This window comes from Arvicanthis niloticus, chromosome 3 (genome assembly GCF_011762505.2).
Source record: "Arvicanthis niloticus isolate mArvNil1 chromosome 3, mArvNil1.pat.X, whole genome shotgun sequence".
Lineage (NCBI taxonomy): Eukaryota > Metazoa > Chordata > Mammalia > Rodentia > Muridae > Arvicanthis > Arvicanthis niloticus.
In genome coordinates this window covers 18,542,902-18,566,585 of record NC_047660.1, presented here as the reverse complement: position 1 = coordinate 18,566,585, position 23,684 = coordinate 18,542,902, and positions in this window count along the sequence as shown.

The following is a 23,684-nucleotide window of genomic DNA, read 5'->3' as shown; positions in this document are numbered from 1 at the left end:
TGGTCTTGGCTGAAGCATAAGACTTTCCCATAGTTTAATGGTACAGCCAGGTATTACAAGCCTATCTCCTCCTGACAATGCTGCCACCACTGGAATCTGGCGCTGCACTGTATTTCTTCCATTGGGGAGACAGACTTTCTCTAGCAAAAGAGATGCTCATACTAGAAAAGTCTGGTTTAGCTTTACTTGCTCATCCATGAAGCAAACTACGTCAATCATCTATATAATGTGTCAAAGCTGGATTCTAGAAAAATCTGCATGTTCGATGATTTTACTGCTCAAGAAAAGCAGCCTGCTTTGATTCTTAAATTTTCCATTGTCATGCTGACTCATTTCTTACATTTTATTAGTTATTACTAAGTATCTCATCTTAAGTATGTGACATCTTCCCTTTCCTTACAAATAATGCTTCTATCACAATTACTCTTGACTCCTCCTCTGATATAGTAATAATATTCTAACTATCCCCAAACCCATTTGTATAATTTGATGAAACACAATGAGTTTGTTATTCAATAATATGATAATAACAGATCCTATATGTACATGTATGCCTCTGAGTGTATCTCTGTGTGTCTCTGTGTGTATCTGTATATGACTGTCTCTTTCTGTGTGTGTGTGTGTGTGTGTGTGTGTGTGTGTGTGTGTGTATGTGTTTGTGTCCACATTAGTTCCACCTTAATGATGAGATACACTATGGGAAATTTCTGCATCTTGAGCCCAGTTTTTGCTACTCTGAGATGCCAGAAAATGATGCAGATATTTGGGGTTGTCTCCTGTTACATCCACTTTAAAAATCCTGAAGATAAAGTTCCTTTCCACTTCCCATTTTCCTTAATAAGTTGTCACTTTAAAGACAAATGGATCACAAGTTAAATCCCAATTTCAAGGCTGGAGATTAAGAGTACAGGCTACTTCTTCCAGAGGACCCAAGTTCAGTTCGTAATATTCACACTAGGAAACTTACCACCTACCTCCCCTAGGGTGAGGAGGGGTATCCAGTGCCCTCTTCTATCCTCTGCAGACACCTGCAGTCACATGCACATGACTACACAAACACACACACAAAGTACATGACATTGTAGATTAAACAAATCTTATTTTAGGTTTTGGAGGAATGGAGACAGACAGGGTGTCTTTCATATAGCCCTGGACTAGACCAAACTAGGCTGGCCTTAAACTTACAGAGACCCACCTGCATCTGCCCCCAAGTACTGAGATTAAAGGTGTGTACCATCACACCCAGCTAAAACACAAATATATAAAAGAAATACCCATGCTACAAACCTCAATGGAAATGCAGGAGCTTTTGATACATGCTTTCTTTCACATCCTGTGATAAAAGATAACTTAAAGAGTTGACAAAAAACATGATAAATGGTACTATCTATTATTGCATAATCACCCAAAAGAAGATAAAAGGCCAATTTAGAGTAAAAAACGTTTAGCTTCTTATGTGCCTTGTGAGCTAAGTTTGGCTGGCTTCAACGTCACTTGTTTACATTGTAAAATACTTACCAGATATTCTTTCTGTTCCTAACTTGTCAAACACATTAACAGAAATTGAGGTACAATCTTGGTCCCTATGTTGAAAGATTCCAGGATCTAAGAGGAACTAGGAAACACACACACACACACACACAGAGAGAGAGAGAGAGAGAGAGAGAGAGAGAGAGAGAGAGAGAGAGAGAGAGTCTTCCCTGAGGTATACAATAAGCAGCGTGTTCACATTCAGTACTTACAGCTTCTCCTGATGTACCAGGAGGATGGCACAGAGGTGAAAAAGTGTTTCCATAGGAAATCAGCCTGATAGTTATGGTGGCATCATAATTGCTGTATCAACCTCACCTCTCCTGACTCTGAGGGCACTGCATTGACCAAGTCATCCCTCCAGGACTTCATACGGAAAAGTTCAACTCAGAGTTGTGAGGAAGAAACTCAAGGAAGTGAATAACAGCCCTGACAACAAATGTTAGGAGTAATAAAGATGGCTGGTCATGGTTGTAAAGGGAGCCCTTACCCACAGTACTTGTCTTTTCCAACTTGGGTTGGCAGATTGGTTTCCCCAAAGCACGGGTGTCTAAGCAGATAACTGGCTGCATTTGGGAGATGGTAGCCCCAGACTATAATAAGTATTCACAGGCCAGTGATGAAGTGAGCTTTGGGAATATGCCAACTGACCCAGGCTCGACATGACTCTCTGAGCCAAAGGAATAAAAGAGATCCCATATTATACACATGTATCCACAACATACAGTGAGAAAGAGGCTCTGAACAAAGCTTAAATATTGGTCATCTCTGTACTTGTCAAGGTTCCAAACTCTATAGTCAGTGTGCATGTATGAGAGCTAACCAGTGACTGTCAAAGTTCTAAAGGTGTAAAAGTATATAAATAATGAAATGACCAGCAGTGATAAAAGCAAAATGTTGTTATTTTTTACTTCGTTTTTCTTTAGCTTACATAAGAATTAAAGAAATTGATGTTATTTATGTTTCAAATGCCATCTTTTCAGGAATTATCATTTGAGAATTAGAGTGACTCCCTGGGGGGAAAAATTATTTAAATCCTTAGGATGTAAGTATGTAACTAATTTTCAATAGTGGTAACATAATACAGTGGTAACATACATTGTAAAACTAAAAGCTATGTAAAATCTAAATAAAATGAAACCACAGTGTCTCACAAAATGCAGGCCTGAAAACTGGTCCTTTCTCTTCCTTACAAGAATGAAATAGTAGGAAAAGCATCCAGGGGGGATGTTCTAGCATTGTCATACTCAAGTCCCCATCTTTTTATCTTCATTAAAATACGGAAGAGAAGTAGGAGCTGGCATGGATGCCCAGTGTTGAGGAAAACAAGCTAGTTCATTTCTAAGCCATCTACTCACTGATACGTACTTCACTCACACCAGTGAAAAACCCTTATTTTGGGTGAAGATTATTAAAGTATTGACAATTCTGAGCTGAGGGTCTTCTGGCTGTTATTTGAAGACTGGGTTTATAAAACTGTGGAAGTCAAAGCACAAAACATCTAAATAGATGGCATTCTGTTGTTTCGAGGTACAGTTGACACACATTTCTTTGGCACCTACTATTTAAAAGAGGCCTAAATAGATAGATAACAGGAAGACCTAGTTCTCTCTCTCTCTCTCTCTCTCTCTCTCTCTCTCTCTCTCTCTCTCTCTCTCTCTCTCTCTCTCTCTGTGTGTGTGTGTGTGTGTGTGTGTGTGTGTCTTTTGGAAAGCCTAGGCTAAAATAAAATGTGAAAGCAACTCTGTTTAGCTGTCAGAGCTATGTTCTTGTGAGTATTAAATACAACACAGTGGTTTTTACCATGAGTATAAGTGATTTATATTGATTTTTTTCAACAGTCCAAAGAATAATGAACCTTCCCTAGTGTCATGTGGACTCCCTTGTTCATATTTATTTTACAGGGGTCTTCATATGTTGTGCTGTGTCTGGTGACATGTGGGCGCACAGATTGACTCAGCTTGTTTCACCATCTGAAATGACAGCTTTTAAATGAAGGCACACCTTTAAAAGGTGGTAAATAGAAGTGTTAGGAGCCTCCAATCGACAGCAGGATTGTTATTCAACATCCTACCTCGAAAGGTCCAACCTAAACAGTTCTGCAACGTCAATAACGCTTACGCTTTCAAATATCCCCACCATCCTTCTGTATCACCTGGGCTAGAACTTAATGTAAGGGAATGATCTTAGAAATGGGTTGGTGTGAACATTACCTATTTAGAGTAAAAAGTTCTATCCAGTGTCAACCAAAAAGTCATCAGATCATTAAAATGACAGGCACTGGCTGAAAACTTACTTGTCATTGGCTAGAAAAAAATAATCTTTATTCTTTTCCCATTAGACACAGAATCTTCTTTGCTTTCTTCTGATTTGTTTTTCTCAGTGGATAAACCAAAGGGTTAGTATAGCACAGAATCCTGTAATGGAGCTTCAAAAAGAAGATAGCTTGAGAAATGTAAAGCAAGGCATGACCACCAAGACTGCTCCAGAAGAAGGCTTGTATTTTATTGCATATGAAATTTGGAGAAAATAGAAATTAACCAATTAACTGATGAGGCCCAAAGTGCTCACATGAAACACAAGTAGAAGTCTACTCTGGCTATTGTTCTGTGTTGTGATGGTGGTCTAGGTTAAAGCTCAAAGCATACAAAAGCATCTTGACATCTCTGCTGTCTTTGCCCACTGCATCTCTTGCCTCCTACCCACCTCAGTCTTCCTAAAGCTTCTTCACGCTGACTTGAGGTTCTTAGCCTTTTATTGGAACAGAAACCTTTCCTCTCCTTTGTCTTGTGCATGCTTTCCTTGTAATACCATTTTGTTTTATTGTTCCTGTTTAGTTTAGGATTTCTCCAAACTCCACAATATCCATAAGACTTCCAGTTTTTCCCAGTATAGTTCTTGAATACTCTTCCTGACCCCAGTATATAATGTACTTGTGTTAAATACTTTTGACTGATAAGCTATTTAACCTTTTGTCTGGTTGTTTATCTTAGTTTCACTCGTAGTTGGTCCCAGTAGTCTCAGATCCAAACTCTTGACTTTTCAGTTATGCAAATGTTGTAATGACAGGGACTTGAGGACACCTGAGGGAAAAGTGAGCTATTCTACCAGAAGAGCCACAGTGCTAGATGATATTGAGCAAGAAATAAATGCTGGAAAGAACATAGAAAGAGGCTAGTGCCTTGCTCTGTAATTCAGAAAACTAAGCAGATAAGTTTCCAAGGCTGTATGTACACAAGAGTAAATGCTGATATTCCCACACCATCCATGCTGTGCAGTCGTATATTACTTCTCTTTATGCGTATGCTTCAAAATATAATCTCTTGGGGCTAGAGAGATTGGTCAAGAGCATTGAGTGTTCTTCCATAAGTCCTGGGTTCAATTCCTTAGCAACCACATGGTGGTTCATAATCATCTGTAATGGGATCTGATGCCCTCTTCTGGTGTGTGTAAAGACAATGACAGTGTACTCATATACATAAAAAGTATATATATATATATATATATATATATATATATATATAATCTCTTTACATAATAAGGACAGGATTTATAACAACCTTTCAATCTCCATTTGAGAGTGAATGTTGTACCTGCATTAACACAAGAGAACACACATACACACACCACCACCACCACAAAAATACTTTAGTATGAAGAAGAGATATACAAACTGCCTATACCATTCTAAAGCTAAATCAGAAGCAATCAATTCATGCAGTTTTCAACACAGATACACTAGATATCCATCAACCATTTTTGGTTTGGTAGATTTATTCCTATTTTTATTGTATATTGTAAAATTTTGCTTTTTTAAAAAAAAATTATTGATTCTTTGTGAATTCCCATCATGCACCCCAATTGCACTCATCTCCTTCTTCCTAGTATTTGCCCTTGCAACGGTCCCTCAAAAAAATTTAAAAATTAAAAAAAAAAAAAGGATCTTGTGGAAGCTATAGTATGCCACAGTGTGTCCCAAAATATAACCTTTTGTCCATACATCTTTACTTGCCAACGTCCATTCCAATGAGTCATTCGTCTGGTCAGAGACCTCTGGCTTCTGCTACACTATCAATACTAATCAAAATTGTATTCTTATTGGGGATTCTTTCAGATATACTACTGTTGCCTTGTGTCGTGGAGACCCTTCTGTGTTGGATCTGTGGCACCAACCTTTCACATGTTCCAGTAGTTCGTAGATGGGGTAGATGTTGGGGTGGGCCAACTCAAAGCCCTGGATCTGGGACTAGTTGGTAGGTGATCTGGTCAGTCCACCATCTCTTCTACAGCCAACCCACTAGTGCAAGCTTTCCAGCACTGCCCTGGTTAGCTCACCTAAATACACAACCAGCAAGAGGCAGGGCTAGCTTTTCAGTTCTTATGTCTTCAGGGCTGGCTCACTCTAGAGCCAGCTTCATTGTGTTGCCAAGACAAGGTATAGGGCTCACTCTCCAGCCTGCCTATCTCAGGCTGCAAGGGATAGATGGAGGGAACAAATCTCTACCTCACCCTTAGTGAAGGACAGGACCAGCAATCCTGAGCTCATGTTCTTGGGGCTGGCTCACCAGCAGCACTCCTTCCTTCCTGCAACCAGGGCCTGCTCTCCTATACTTTCTGGGCAAGGTGTTGAGGGATGGGGCCTGCTCTCTCATGATACCAAGGAGAGGGGTGGGGCCAGCTCTCCCTAATACTGCAGCTGGTCAGAGGTGGGGCCAGCTCTGCTAAGCCTTCAGACATCAACATGGCCCCAGGCAACAGCTCAGACCAGGGGCATCTGCCTGTCCTTTGATGATAACAAACCTTGCTGCTGCAGGGCCATGGTCACAGGCATGGCCCTCAGCATGGCCTCGGGTGGTTAGCTACTCACATCAAGCTTTTCCTCACTACCCTCAGTCTCTAGTCCTACCTCTCATCATTTTGCATACACTCCTCTTCTCTCTCTTTTGTCTCTCATCACATACTTGCTCATTTTAGTGACACTCTGGGCCTCCTAGTATTCAGGGTTCTCTCAGGATTGCTATGCCCACCCATGCAATTAGGCCCTGGGCTGAGGCCATCTTCCCACCTGGGCTGGTGGTGCCAGGTTGGTGGTTGAAAAGATTTATTCTTAAAACTCAATCTTAAACCCTTTAATTGCCTGAAAACATCTAACAAATAAAAACACAAACACACAGTTGCACAAATGTGTTACCCTTTTGGAATTGTTGGTCAGGGAGTTCCCAACAAGCCTCAAGCATCGCAGGCTATCATCAATCCTCTTGGTTGCTCTCTAGAACTTGAAAGTAAGACTGTTACTGAAGACATGAAAACATGCATGAACATGTAGAACGTCCACGAACATGGAGAAATCAAGCTGATACTCACCTGGAAGCCTCATCCCTAGTGGCTATGTGTATGGATACTACCCGAGAGAAATAGCAATCATAAAGTCTTACCCAGCTGTGGATAATGAAAGCTACATATCAGCTAGGCTGGCAAGACATGCATACTGGTTCATCAGTAGCATGAACAAGATGGGAGCAATTAACCACTTTCTTATTAGATTTAAAGCCCACTCCGCAGGATGAAAGCATACCTGGTGCTATTATCGTGTCAAAGAAACTGTGAGTAGACATACATAGGTCATAAAGGAGAGCCTATTCCTATTATTCTGATAAATCAATTTCTAATAGCTTATCATCGTATCCATACATCAGTGCATCTCTCATCTCACATCGGATAAGCTTCTTCTGAAGTATGTAGCAATTTACAGAGACCCACACTATTCAAGGTGAAGATGAGAGCCTGTGGACTCCTCATCTCTATACAGGAATTTTATGTCACACACTCTCTTTCCAAGGCTCAGGGATCACTGTGGAAGGGGAGACAGCAATACTGTCATAGCCAGAGGATGACTACAAGAAATCAGTGTTGTCTGGAGACAGCAAGGCAGTTGCACATATGAACTCACAGTAGCTGGGACAGCATTCATAGAAACTGTGTGAGTTCAAGCCAGACAAAATTCCAGCATGGTGAGGGCAGGTGGGCATGAAGTCTTACCGCAAACTAAGAAACTACTGGCAGTTAGCTACTAGGAGAAGGTAAATCAGTTTTATTTAAGGATGATGTAATCCCAGAGGTAACTACACTCCAGTGGAGGGCCACACAACTGAGAGTATGTAGACAGGAAAACCTGGATATACTAAGCATGAAAGCAAAACAAAAGAAAGAGGAAATAGAGTTGAGTGCACATGGAAGGGGGTCGGTCTGGCCAGAGTTAGGAGACAGGATGAATATGATCAGAATGCAGTTATGAAATTATCAAAGGACCAATTTTTAAAAGTAAAAATATATATCATACCTTCCATATGTATGGCAGATAGTTGATATTATATTGTGAATGAATGCTGATAAAGGTCTGTAAAATCTAATGTGGCCACGTGCAATAGTTTCATTATTGTTAACAGTAAATGAAAGTAAAATTGGATAATTTGGCCAAATTTCTCAATTAAAAAATAATAAATTTTCTTTAATCTTGAATAATAAAGATAATTTATAAAATGTGAATAAAGAATTATAATGGACTCACCTTTAGGGAATTAATAAAATGTGAATTTTCAGGTTTACAAAATCTATTATCATGGAACTTGTACTTTAAATATTATAGTTGAGCTATCTTATAAAAGCTCTGCCAGGGTTTTATTAGCGTGCTTTTTTCATGAATTGTTAACTTCACTAAGGAAAAGATGAAAATAAAGGAACTTAAAGTAAGTCTAATATACTGAGATTTAAAATAAACAGTCAATTAGATGAAACATGTCCCTATAAGTAGCATGTGATTAAGAAAATTGTAATCGGCTAAATTAACTTTAGGTGATATGTATGTTCCTGTAGATGCATGATCTGGAAAGAGCTTTCTCTTGCTATGCGAGGTGTTCAGCACTCCTTCAACCATGAAACAATTGGAGCACGGACTCTGGGGACCTCTCTGACTAATACCTGAAGTCAAGTAGATATATAAAGCAGGTCATGCGTTCTTGGCTGGCTGGTGGAACCCATTCAAGAACATTGTCAAAGCCCCTCTCTCTTAGATGTGCAGGGGTGGGGTCATAACGTATATTAGCTCTCCTTGTGACAACTGACACCAGGAATTGAATCTCACAAATTGCACACCTGTACCTTGGAGAGGTTCGAGAACACCAAAAGGAGCTGTGTTTTAAAATGGGCCTAACCCACAATCCACACACTTTCCCTTTCTGGCTTACAGTTTTTCTAATGTCCCAAAGTCTGTTGCATGTAGCTCTTTCAAAACTTCTAAAGCTCTGCCAAATACACACTACAGAAAAATGGTTGGGGGGCTGCACTCATCTAGTTTCCTGGAACAGAGTCCTCTCATATGTGTGTCCCTCATCATCTGTGTTCATAAGCAAGATACTTGTCACTTCTGCAGCTTGCTTTCTTCATTTGGAAGTGGAGGCTATATTTCTAACTTCTTCATTAAGATATTTGAGGAAAGAAGCAAGACAGAAAAGACAGGACCAGGAAAGTAAGAAGCAGAGTGCAGAGTCCTGTAAAGTGTTCGACGTGCTACACCATTTGTCTTCATCTCAATTCATAATCACAGACAAAAAGCTACAAGAAGGTGTTTTGAAAGCAGTCACTTTTTGATGACACATATTTCACTATAGCAATGCCCCTTCATCAGCAAGCTAAATTCCATAGCTCAACTGAGGAGGCTGGGGAAGTGATATGATTTGACTCTAGAGATAACACACAGAGGTATCACATTGTGATTTTTAAAATCATCACATTCCCCCTTCTTTTAAAATAAAAAATAAAGTTGCAGAGACCATGTCTGAAAAGCGGATTTTAAATGTGTCCCAGTAAACACCCAGGCAATCTCAAGTTGTTATGATTGATGGCAAAACAAGATTGCAGCCTGCCGACTCTGCCTCTCTTAATTATAAAATACAATTTCCGTTCTGAGCCTTCCAACCCAAGGTTTACAGAAGCTAAGAGAACGGCTCTGCTCAGCGGCTGATTACATCAGCAGTGCCACTTTCTCGGGTCCTCCCCAACCGGCTTCAGATGATAATTACTTAGGAAGTGTTTGATCTCCATGATGAATACATGATTAGTTTTTCATGAAATCAGTCAACCACACCGTGCAGCACTACTCATGTGAGACCTTGTTGATTTAGCTGTTAGAAAGCACACATCTCCCTCGGTTCAGATGTGGGACATTGGTCTTTGGGGAAAAGAGGGTGGGAAAAGGGCAAGTTGGTGGGTAATGATATTGCAGAGATGGACGGTGAAGACTGCCTCATTTCCCTTCCACGTACACCCACCACGCTGCCAATCTACCGCATGACTCTGGATTCTGTTTCAGTGGCAGATTTGTTTCTTCAAGGGAAAAAAGAAGGAAAGAAAGAAACAAAACCTAACTACAGAGTTTCATGACCCTGTTGTTATCTTTCAACCCGTACAGGGTATTGCCTTGATGAATAATATTTTATATGTGAAATGTTTATGTGATTTTTCAAGAGCGGTAACCCTGCTTCTGCTTAACTTTGATGCATTGCGATCACAGGTTCTCTCCTGTAAAGTGCTTTTACACACCCCTCCCATAAATTGACTTAAGAGTTAGAAATGGACCATTCCACACAACTTGGGTGCTCGATGAAAATTGTTTATGAGAGTATATTATGTCTGGTTTACACACACGCCAACACACATACTCACACTCACACATACACATGCATAAACACGCACACACACATACACACACACACACACACACACACATACACACACACACTCTCCTAAAAGGCCTAGGTTAAGTATATACATTGTTTCTTTGTGTCTGTATGTATATCTGTATGTGTCTGTGATATGTGCTTTTCTGTAAGAGTCAGTATACTTTGAATTTTCTTATATATCATGTAATCCTGGTCAGAGATCAGTTAGAAGAATTCAATCTCTAAGCTGTATTCATTCATTTAAAGAGGTATAAACAGTGCACTTAAAAAGATCCAGGAAATCAGTTCTGTAAAGTGCCTGATCTCAGTAGGTCCTCAAGTAAATAATTCTCTACATTAATTCTATGAAAATAATTTATAAAATTGATTTTTCATATATTCCATCTTTATTTTCATAATTTAAAAACTTCTTTGAAGAGAGAGCATGCCTACACACACACACACACACTCACACACACACACTCACACACACACACACATGCTATTTTGTTTCAAAAAACATGCTATAATATTTTGGGCAAAATAACTTAAAAAATTATATTCAGTTCTTTGTTGTTTAAAAAAGTAGAGATGAAGCTGAAGAGATGGACCATCATTTAAGAACACTTGATGCTCTCCTGGAAGGCTCAAGTTCAGTTCCCAGAATCCAGAACCAGCTCCAGGAAATCTTATACCTCTAGTCTCTGATAGCATCTGAACTTACATCCACATAACCCCATGCAAACATATACATTTCTGCATAATCTTAAAATAATTAAAATACATATTTTTAAAGTAGAGATTAAGTAGTCTGTGCATATTTGAAATCTACACTGTGAGTTGAGATAGCGGGTCATTTTTGAAGAGAATTTCTTGGAAGTATTAATATTTTGGGGTGGATTGTGCCAACAATTTGTTATAAAGAGCTGCTTTATACATCTTTAGCACCGCCCTGGTCTCTGCCCACGAAAGGCCAGTAGAACAGGTCTGTGCCCTCTGCATCCAGTCTCACAACCATAAAGGCCTCTAGACATTGCCAAATGTGTTCAGGATCCAAAGTTATCCTGATTAAGAATTGTTGTTTGGGGAAAGACTGGAAGAAGCTGAGGAGGAGGGCAACCCCATAGGAAGACCAGCAGTCTCAACTAACCTACACCCCTGAGATCTCTCAAACTCTGAGCCACAAACCAACATACACCAGCTGATATGAAGCCCTCAACACATATACAGCAGAGGACTGCCTGGTTTGGCCTCAATGAGAGAAGATGCACCTAACTCTTGAGACACTTAAGGCCCCAGGGAGTGAGGAGGCCTGGCAGGGGGAGATGCAAGGGACATCCTCCTGGAGACGTCCGGGAGAGAAGGAATGGGATAAAGAACTGTGGGAGAGGGTGGACCATAAGGGAGATAACAACCGGACTGTAAAAAAAAAAAAAAAAGTAAAAAGAATTGTTTGGGGCAACAGACTTGAGAGAGATGGGCCTGAGATAGTCATAGTAAATATCTTGATTTTCTATAACAAGTAAAACCTTATTCATCACCTGGAATAGAGTATTAAGAATTCCTCAGACTTGTGTCATTTCTTCAGCAGCAGCTCTGTGAGACATCCAGAGTGATAGTGAGCACTCCTAGTTCCGTGGGCTAAGAACATATGCCCAAGTTACATGCAAATGCCAGCGGCTGGTTCCTACCTCAGCTCCTCATTCCTGCTGTGGCAGCTCTTCGTCTGCAGCTTCACGTTTTGAATAAATATAAGTGGAAAGGATAACTTCAAAACGTGTTGAAAGAGCAGATGATTAATTTTGATAACAGGACTTCAGTAAGTGTGAAAAATGTTAATATCAAGGGAGGACCTTTCATTGGTATAAATTGTCTAGACATATTCTCTGTGCAGTAGGAAAAGATGACTTCCCAACAGTAAATAACTGGTGGCAGAAGCAAAACCTCTGAGGTGGCTGAGGCAGGACTACCCATTGCTGTTAGAATTTTCATGGACTGATTTAACTATTATCTCATTGTTCTTTTTCAAATGGAATAGTCAGACTGAAATTGCAAACAAATAAGATTATCGAATAGCATGGTTTTCTTTTTCATCATTTAGAGCTACAAACAGGTTACAGTACCAACAAAACTGTCCTAATAGAAAAATCTAAATGCCACTCTGTATTTGTACTGAATTCTACAACATGGCAGGTCTATCTTACCATTGTAGGTTCCAACATTACACTAGAACATCAGAAATACTTAGATTTAGATTTCCTCCTTCTCTTCCAGAGGCACATAGCCTTAAAATGAATGCATAGCACTTAGTATTTTAAAATATAAAATTAAACTGACAAATAGGTTCTTGTTACCAATGCCAAAGGTCTACTTTGTCTGCCAATGCAACCACTTAGTGCTACTGAAAATGGTGTTGACCTCCATGGACTTACAATTTGTTCAAATAGTCTATCAAATATTCTTCAAGGTCTTTAAATCCATCTATTGGCTGGTTTAGTCAAATCTTTAATGATGGGTGTCTTAGTTAGGCTTTTACTACTGTGAACAGACACCATGACCAAGGCAAATCTTATTAAAAAACACACACACACACACACACACACACACACACACACACACCCACACACACACACACACATTTAATTGGAGCTGGCTTACAGGTTCAAAGGTTAAGTCCATTATCATCAAGGCAGGAATGTGGCAGCATCCAGGCAGGCATGGTGCAGGAGGAGCTGAGAGTTCTACATCTTCATCTGAAAGGTACTAGCAGAATACTGACTTTCAGACAGCTAGAGTGAGTGTCTTATAACCCACACCCACAGTGACACACCCACTCCAACAGAGCCACACCTAATCCTGCCACTCCTTGGGCCAAGTATATACAAACCATCATGATGGGTAAAAATATGTAATCTAGAATTTGCCAAGTAGAGCCATAAACTTTTTATATGTGCTGAGTTTTTATCAGCTTTTTATCAGCTGAGTTTTGCTGATAACAAGCCCGTATGTTTCTTAATGGGTGTATTATGATAGTGCATACAATTTTTTGCTATATCTATAAAATAGGTGTTACAAAATTAGATAGATATTCTTTGATGAACTGAAATCCAGAGATAAAATAATCCAAATAAACTGAGTAATAAGGACAAAGATCTAGCTTGATACAATGTCAATCCTGGGTACATAGCTAAAATTCCACTAATCTATAATCTGTATACACACATATGTTACTATCACTATTCTGAGTAGAAGGAGTGGTTGTATTTTGATCACACACCCAGACTTTCCCCATGGCTTCTGCTTAGGACTACAGTTGAAAGCATTACTGGGGTGTTGGTTCCCAGCTAGGTGCTCTTCCCTCGCCTGAAAACACAGCAAAGTTGATCTGCCTATAAAGAAAAGAAAAAAGTTGCTGCCTTGGCCAGTTGGATTGATTTAACTGCCTGCAGAGAATTAAACCATGTTAATAAGGAGAAGCAAGCAGAGGAGTGTGGAGGAGCACAGCATACCTTCTCCTGCAGTGGATGGTGATCCTTTGCTGGAGACTTATCACAAATACAGTATAATTCTAGTGTCTAAGCAGGTTCTTTGGGGCCAATTCCAAATCTCAATGAATTGGCGCTTTTTTAAAAATTAATATCAACAAAAATAATAGAAGTCCACAAAGTCTTGTGATATCTGCACTGTCTCGGAAATGAAGGCTTGCAGTCAACTTGCACCATGTCCATTCACATGTCAGGAGGGGTCAGTATTAAACTAAATGCTCATTTTGCATCACACATGTTGAAAATGCAACTCAAGTGCTTTGGAATGATGGATGTATTTGTTGCTTAGGGTAAGGAGACAGCAGCTTGGGGCTCCATGACTGGAGGGCTAAGGCTATTTTTTGCCACCAGGTGCTTTCCCTGGGGCATTGTAGATCATTTCTGCATAAGGAGTTGCCTTGGGTGGCAGACTAATAGGACTAACACCTCACACAAGGGTCCCCATGATAGTATATTGTAAGTGACTAGAGACAGATTTATTAATAGAAACATTGCAACAGCCACTCAGCCACATCTGTTTAAGAAACAATAAAAATTGTGTTGGTTATAAATTGTCCTCTCTGATCAAAACTAGAGAAAGAAAGTCCTTCCTTTACATAAGGGTGAAAAGCAGGTTTTCTGTATCTACACTACCACGCCACAAGAGTGGCGACCTTTCTATAGGAATTTGACATGTTTATAGCCTAAGGGATGAACACAGACCTCTAAATCAAGCTTGGCCATGAGATATAAGAATCGCCTAAGTATCTAAAACACAAAACACAATAAATGTACATTAAGCATCTGCCTGAATCAGGGATGATCTACCTCGGATGCTCCTTCTGACTGCGACAAAAACACAGCCAAAAATTGCAGCCGTAAAACAGTTCTCACCTAATGAAATGATGGAAGGACTCTGCTTCCACTGTGCAAGGGTGGGAGAGACAGAATCAGTAGATCAAAGAGAAATCGAAACCAGAAGGAATCAGATTTCCTAGACCCATAAAAGGTGGTGTAGTGACTAAGAGTAATATCGTTCATTTACAATAAGTATCTCCTTGATTTAAAACCCAGGAAACCAAAATAATAGACTTTGAATTAACTGTTTCGGGTTATCTATTTTTTTTCACCTCTTTTATTCTTCATTTAACAACATCAAGTTATAGTTATCCTTGGATTGTACATACTTAATATTGAAGTAATGAGGTCTTCAATTAATTTTTTAAAATGATAAAAAGCCTACCACTTCAAATTAGTTCAACCAAATTTGCTTGACTATGTACCCAGAACCATAGTGGATACGGTCAGTGATTTTTTTTTGAGATGGCTCTAATGCAAGCAGTTGAAAAGATAGTAACCTCATGTAGAGTTTGCTAAAATGCAAATACATTTTCCTTACTTTCATGATCTGACTAGACATTAACCATGGCCATAAAAATAGCTTATATATAAATACTAGCTTATTAATAATGTCATTATTATTAGGCAATCACTGCCCAGAGTTCTGTGCTCTGGGAAGAAACATTGTGTTTGTCCCAAGACTGGTTATTTTTTTTTCCACTTTGAAGAGCACATAGCTACTGTATCTAACTAACAGAATCAAAGAATTTCCACACTGTTTATTGTTAGTCTTCTTTTAGAGAAAGTTTAAATAATGGAACACTTAAAAATTCATTTACTGTTAGAAGAAACTGAGTTTTATCTGTCCATATGTTCTTCAGTTTCAATCAACTCTAGTCTTTGCTATATGTACTAAGCCACGATTTTTTTAAATGAAGCAAATGTTTTAACATATTCTGGGTTAGGATAAAAGTTTTATACAAGTTTGTGTCTACTACTCTATGTGCAGTGATCACAGGGGTAGAAGCTGGGTACTGTATTCAAAGAGAAATACATAGGTAGACTGTCAAGCACACTAAACATGTCTTCCCATGCTTTTAATTATTCAAAATAATTTTATCATTTAATAAATAAAAAAACATTCAAAAGATTTTCAGTTTCATTGTAAGAGCCAATATTGACTGAGTATATGATGTGACACAAATATCATTCATTCATTCACTCACTCGTTTACTTGTTCATTCATTCATTCATTCATTCATTTTTCAACAAATATTTGTCGAAAACCATGCTAGAACACTGGCAGTATTCTAAGTGTTAGATATGTGTACTGCCTAAGACAAGCAAATATCTGTGGTCACTGGGGCTTCTGTCTAGCAAGGAAGACAGGCATTTTTACTGCCCAAACCTTTTAAAAGCTATGAATCAGTATCACATACTTTGTGCTGATGACAATGCCAGATGAAATTATGATCAAGGTAAGAAAGACGAGCAATTTCTATGTAGGTGCATTGGTCTGGTGAGAAAGGAGAAAGCTACAATATGTGTATATTCCTCTGGTTCTCAAGTGTGCATCCTTTCTACTTTATTATAACAACCTGTAGGGAGTTAAGCATTTGAAGCTTTAGAATCTATGTGTGTGCATACTCACACACATGTGCACACATGTCTAAAATGCCGAATAGGTTGATTACAAACTTGTTAGGTGTGTAGTTCAAGACAGATGCAGTCAGCACACACAAAAAGAGAACAAGTATATGTAAATTTTTAAAATGAACCGTGAGGGCCCAGGAGGAGCTGTGGAATAAAGAAAGACCATTAGAAGAAAGCAGAGTGAATCCCAAGGCAAAGGACCTGCATGTCAAAGCTTGGGGGAGGGGAACAGTGAGGACCTCAAGGATGCTGGAGAGCTGTCTTCAACTGAATAGCCAAGATTTTTTTAAAGTGAGTTCTTTTAAGAGATTCTGAGCTCTTCCCACAACAAATGATACATTGGTGCTAGGTACTTATAAGTAACACTCATATGTAACGTTTCAGTTGAATTTATTTGTAGTCTTTTTAATATTCGGGGTTTTATCATTACACATGTCCTTTTGCCTACAAAGTTGGGCGATGTTTTTATTTGTCCGTGCATTACAATACAATGACTTTTTCATTTCAAAAAGTAAAAGAATTAAAGCTCTGTCACTACATTTATTCTACCTTGAGGAAAAGGTTTACAAAAAAATTCTTCAATTACTAGGTAATAAAGGGCAGTACAGAAGTGGATCCCTTGACACCAGAAAAGCTTTTTGCAAGATTAACTGGGATTATCATCAATAGGCCCACGGGGTGTTTGGATTTGAATTAAATATAGAAATCTTATTAACAAAATTTACATTCCTCCCTTCACCTTAATCTAATTTTGCTGGCCTCTAATATACAGCAGTTCAGCAGAGTGGTGCACGGCTTATCACCCGTCTTTCCTCCTCTAATCGGAAGGCACTGGTCAATTCAGAAGAAAATAGATGCATGAATTTTATACTGGTCATTGTGTTCATTTTTTTCCTAATACAAATCAACATTTTATTCATGAAAATGTTAAATATTATATGACTAGCAAAATACTTTATACCTCACAATTTATTCTGAAATAGGTTTTTTTTTGGGGGGGGGCTCCTCATAATTATTGTTCTTCAGCTAGCTGTCTATGCTCTATCTCTCCCAAGACCTAAGACAGCATCTTCATTCCCTAACAGAAAGAATTTAGCTGCACCCTTTGCACACAAGGCATTAACCCCAAGGAATTGCATGAATGATGAAAATTCTGTGCCTTGACATTGGCAATGGGCTCTGTCAGAAAGATAGAAGGGCTTTGAAGTGTTTCGCTTTCTCCCACAGGAAACCACTTTTGCTGTCACATGGAAGGGCCAGGATAGAGAAGATGGGACCCTAAGGTGAAATATATTATAGGAACAAACTATGTTGAGACCTTCTCGGTGATCCATACTCAAGTTGTCACTAGAAATCCTTCACTTTCATTTAAATGACTATGAAAATGAAAGGGCTGAAGAAGGTGCCGAAGAATTACCAAGCTGTGCTGTTAGGTTCACACTCGTATGTTCAAGTCCTGCACATCAATACCTTGACACTGATGGTCTCCAAGTTAGTGGAAAATTAAATCAAATAACCTTGTTATAGAGACCAATTTGTAAAACATTTTTATACAGAACTTTACACTGCAAAAGTTTCTACAGTAGTAAATTATCCACAGTCTTGAGAAGTTAAATGAAAGATAATGTGTCTTGTTCTCTAAGCAAGAGGGTAGTCTTTTGTACACTGATACTTTATGGTAGGTACAGGCATAAGTATCCCCTTCTCTTCAGTGTGTGAAACTCTAAGTTTACATTTTCATTAATAGAGCAAGGAGACTGCCCAATACACAAGAACTGTGAGCCCGAACTCCTTGGGAAGGATAGCAAGCAATGTCTGCTATTGGAGAATGTGAAAGCTTTTGTGATTATATTGATAATTATTATTATTAAAATGAGAAAGCCTAAGAATTCTAAGAGTAGTAGTCTACCAACATCAGCTTTCTAATAGAGGCTAACACAGAAAATAAAATGCCAAAGGAAAATTTGCTCCAATAAGTTGCTAAAGCAATTCCATTGTATTAGAATATTATAGAATATAATATTAGGATATTATAATTAGGATATTATATAATATATAATATGTATGCTGCTGGCCAAGAGAAATATGATGCATGTTATATAAGTCACACTTCAAATTTGAAATGGAGCGATACTATGTAGAATGTTAAAAAAAAATAGATATTTTTATTATAGGTATTCTTATATATTTTAGTTGTTTTTATTGTTTGAAATTTTTATGTTTGCATGTAGTGTACTTTGATTAAATCAAACTTATTCCCACCCTCACAATCCCTGTCCTGTTCTTCCCACAACTATTCACTTCTAATCTCATCTTTTCTCTTTATAAAACCCACCACATCTACTTGGTGCTGCCCGTACGTGCATGGATGTAGTACATCTGCTGGAGCACGCAGGCTGAATCCCTGAAGAAAACTGACTTCCGTTTCGCAGCGGCAAGCAGCCAGTAGCGCCCATTGCTCCACAGCTAAAGACGGGGACTTTGTCACATGCTTCCGCTCCCATTCATGCTAGGAATTTTGTCAGCTACTGAAAAAAAGAAAGAAAAGGAAACAAAGAAAGAATGCTTCTCTGACGAGGTGATGAGATGACTTCATCTATGGCTATAAAGATACGTGCTTAGGAAGGGGGTAGTGCTAGGCACATTTAGCAGAATAATCATAATCAGTTCTCTCCTAGAGCCTATGATCTATGAAGCTATGGTTCCTTAGTTCCATCAGCCTTGCCGGGCGTGAGTTCCATTTTATGTAGCAACACTTAACATCCATTCAGAAAGTCCTTAGTTACTTCCATAACATCTATGCCACTACTACATGTCTTCTCCTCCACTCGCTATCACAGCATCCATAGTCCACAGATAGGTTAGGTTAATGATTGATTTACTCCCCCAATAGCATGCACAGAGCCTCTTCCAGCACTGTGAAGGCTTTCCAGGTGGGATGAAGTTTCTAGGTCAATACAAGTCTCTACTGTCTGTGATTTAAGCATTTGGAATATTTACAAATAGGGTCTTAAATGAAGTAATGGAGGATAACGAAGAGCAATGACACTGGACTGTCACGTTTTGATGTCTATGGGCCCTCGCTGACTAAAATCTTTACACTCCCACCTAGCACTGGGCTTTTTATTTGACACTAAATGCTGCCCGAGAGAAACAATGTCTCCTGGTCACAAGGTAGCTCTGCTCAAACTCTTTTTTGGTTTTGTATAGTTTTAAGAAGCTTCTAGAGTAAGAAGTTTCTATATGTTTTTTTCCAAAGATCTTTCATGTTATCTATCCGTTACACCCTCCTCTGCTCTGTTCTCCCTTATCCCTCCCCACTTAACACATCTTGTGTCATAATTCCTCATTCATATCATCTGTATTCTATCTCATCTCCTTTGAAAGTCCCCCACATAGAGCTTACTACATTCTTTTTTTTCTATAGATGCATATGTATCTCAATATTCAAAGCTGTCATCCACATAGTAAGAGCATGATACTTGTCTAATGGGTCTAGGTTATTTCCAGCCCCATCTATTTACTTTCAAATTTTATAATTTTATTTTTCTTTTCTGTTGAGTAATATTACATTGTGTACATGTACAACGTTCTTTTTACCTGTATTCATTGATGAACATCTAGGCAGTTTCCTAGATGTTGTGAATAGACTGGAAATGAACACGGATAGGATAAACAAGTATCTCAGTAACAGGCTATAGAATCCTTTGGGCCCATGCACAGGAGCAGTATTTCTAGATCATATTGTAGATACGCTTTAGCATTTTCAAAAACCCTGACACTGGTTTCCATAGTGGCTTCACCAATTTACACTCCCACCAAGAGTGAATTAGTGCCCCCCCCCCTTTCCCACAATCACACGAGCATGTGTAGTACTTTAGTGTGCTTGTTTGTTTGGTAGATTGTTTTGTTTGGTTTGGTTTGGTTTTTGGTCTTGGCCATTCCGACAGGAGCAAAATGAAATCTCCAAGTAGTTTCCAATTTGCATTTTATGGGTGCTAAAGTTGTTGAAAGTTTCAGAATATATTTCTGATCATTTGTGCTTCTTTTAAGAACTGTAATTCTATTCTCACTTTTAAAATCGGTTGTTTACATTATTAGTGTTGAGTCTTTAGTTCCTTGTACATTTTGTACACTAGCCTTTCAGATGTATAGCAGGCAGGTAAATAATTTTTCCCATTCTCTGCAGAGTCTGTCAGTTGGCATTGTCCTTTTCTATTCTAAAACACTCACATCATGAGGTCCCATTTGTCAATTGTTGGTAGCAATTCCTATTTCTGGAGTCTCATTCAGAAAGTGTTTTTCTGTACATATAAGTTAAGGCACATTTCCTATTTTGTTCTCTATCACATTTGGGTTATGTGGTCTTAAATTAAAGTCCTTGGTCCCCTTGGAGTTGGGATCTGTTGAGGGTGAGACATAAGTATCTATACTCATTATATGTGTAGCTACCCAATTTGACCAGCATTATTTGTTAAAGGTGCTATTTTTTTTCTCATGTTCATTTTGGAGCTCTGTCAAAAATCAAATCATTGCAGGAGTGTAGACTTACATGGGGATCCTCAATTCTATTTGATTAATAAATGTGTGCATTATGATAGTACTATGTTTTTATTAGTATGGCTCTTTAATATAACTTGAAATCAGGAATGGTAACACCTCCAACCATATTTTTATCATTCAAGGTTATTTTGGATAACCTGGGTCTTTTGTGTTCCATACGGATTTTAAGACTTTTTTTTATTATTATTTCTGTAAGAAATTGCATTGGGATTTTAATGTGGGTTGCATTGACTCTTAGATTGCTCTTGTAGTGTGAGCACTTTCAAAATATTAATCCTCCCAACATATGAATAATCTGTGCAGTAAGTCCTATCTTCTGAAGTCCTCTTCAGTTCCTTTCTTCAGAATCATAACATTTTCATTAATGAGTTTTCACATTTTTGGTTAGACTTATTCCAGAATATTTGTTGTTGTTTTAAGGGTAGATTGCTTCCTTGATTTTCTCAGTATGTGTTGTTGGTATGCAAAACGTCTACTGATTGTGTGTGATGAGTTGTAACTTGTCGCTTTGCTGATGGTGTTTATCAGCCAAAGGAGCTTCTTGTGTAGTCTCTAGAGTCTTTTATGCATAGAATCCGATCATCTGTAAAGGTGGATATTGACTTTTTTTCTGTTTGTATCCTTTTAACTTCTTCTCTTGTCGTATTTCTTTAGGTAAGGCTTCAAACACTATATAGAAGAGCAATATGGAGAATTGATGTATTTCTCTTGTTTCTAATTTCTTTTGTTTTTTTTTTTTTTTTCAATTTAGAATGATGTTGGCTGTGGGTTTGTAAATATTTCCTTATAAAGTTGATATATGTTTTTCATATCCCTAGACTCTCCAGAACTTTTATCATGAAGAGATGTTAGATTTTATCAAAGGCATTTTCTTAATTTAATGAGATGATCACATGATTTTTGTCCTTAATTGTGTGTAATGGATTACCATTTTAAATGTTTGTACATTGAACCATCCCTGAATGTCTGTGATGGTGTTGGCTTGATTGTAGTGATTTGACGTGTTCTTGAATTCTGTTTACAAGTATTTAATTGAGACTGTTTACATTATGTTCATCAGGAAGACTGGCCTATGATTTCATCTTCTGTTTGTCTTTATTTCTTAGGTGTCACTGTAATGCTGGTTCCATGAAAATGATTTGGAAGCATTTATTTCCTTTTCTATTTCATGTAATATTTTGAGAAACACTGATCTCATTTTTTTAAGTTATTAAAGGCTGTTATTTAAGTCTGTTGCTTGTGACATATCTGTTTACATTTTTGTCTTTTCTTGGCTTAGTTTTCCTTATTTGTATTCTTGCTGATATTTTTATGCGGCACTAAGAACTACAAACTTTCCTTTTAGGACCTCCTAGCTGCATTGCATCCATAAATTTTGGTAAGCTGTGTTTTCATTTTCATCCAATTAAAGAAATTTTTTAAAAAATTTTTCTCTTATTCATTCATTCATTCATTCAGCACTGTTGTTCGGTCTCTAGGGCTATGTATTTTCTGTGATTTCTGTTGCTGTTGATATTTGTTTAATTCCACTGTGATCAGATAAGTTACAAGGAAATATTTCAGTTTCCCCATATTTGTTGAGGGACGCTTCATGTGCAAATATATAGCTTATTGTAATGAAGGCTCCGTAGGATGCTGAGACTAATGTGTCCTCTCTACACATGGAGGGAGTGCTCTGTAGATATGCTATGTCCATTCGACCTGCGATGCTACTTAGCTCTATTATTTCTCTGTTCATATTTTTATCTGAATGATCTGCTCATTGATGAAAGTAGGGTTCTGAAGTCTTCTACGGTTAATATGTGGAGTTAACCTGTTGCTTTACAACTAGAACTACTTATTTTCTGAAGTTGGGTGCACCTAAGTTTGGCACACACACATTGAGAATTGTAATGTCTTCTTTTATTTATCGGAGATTTTCTTTATTTACATTTTAAATGTTATCCCCTTTCCTGGTTTCCTCTCTGGAAAACCCCTATCCCATCACCCCTCCCCCTGTGTCTATGAGGGTGCTCCCCCACCCACCCGCTCACTCCTGCCTCCCTGCCCTGGCATTCTCCTACTCTAGGGCATCAAGCCTTCACAGAACCAAGGGCCTCTCCTCCCATTGATGCCTGACAAGGCTGTCCTCTACTACATATGTGGCTGGAGACAATGTGTCCTCTTTTTTGGTGGTTTAGTCTCTGGGAGCTTTGGGAGGTCTGGTTGGTTGATATTGTTCTTCCAGTGGGGTTGCAAACCCCTTCAGCTCTTTCAGTCCTTTAACTCCTCCATTGGGGACTCTGTACTCAGTCCAATGGTTGCCTGTGAGGAACTGCCTCTGTCAGGCTCTGGCAGAGCCTCTCAGGAGACAGATATATCAGGCTCCTGTCAGCAAGCACTTCTTGGCATTCCCAATAGTGTCTGGGTTTGGTGTCTGTATAAGGGATGGATACACAGGTGGGGCAGTTTCTGGATGGCCTTTCCTTAAGTTTCTGTTCCATATTTCTTTGTCTCCATATTTTCTTTAGACAGGAGCAATTCTGGGTTAAAAATTTGAAGGTGAGTGGGTGGCCCCATCCTACAACGGGGGGGGGGGGGAGAGGGGGCTTGCCTAACCTCTGAATATGGTCTCTACAGGATTTCCCTCCCCTTTATTGGGCATTTCAGATAATCTCATTCCAATCAGGTCCTGGAAGCCTCTTGCTTTCCTGGCATCTAGAACTTGCTGGTGGCTAACCCCAGTTCCCCAACCCCCTCTGTTCAAATTCCTGACCCTCTATATGCTATCCCCATCTCCTCCCATACCTGATCCTGCCCCACCTTTTTCTTTCTCCTCCCTCCTTTCTTCCTCCCAAGTCCCTCCCACCCTCTACCT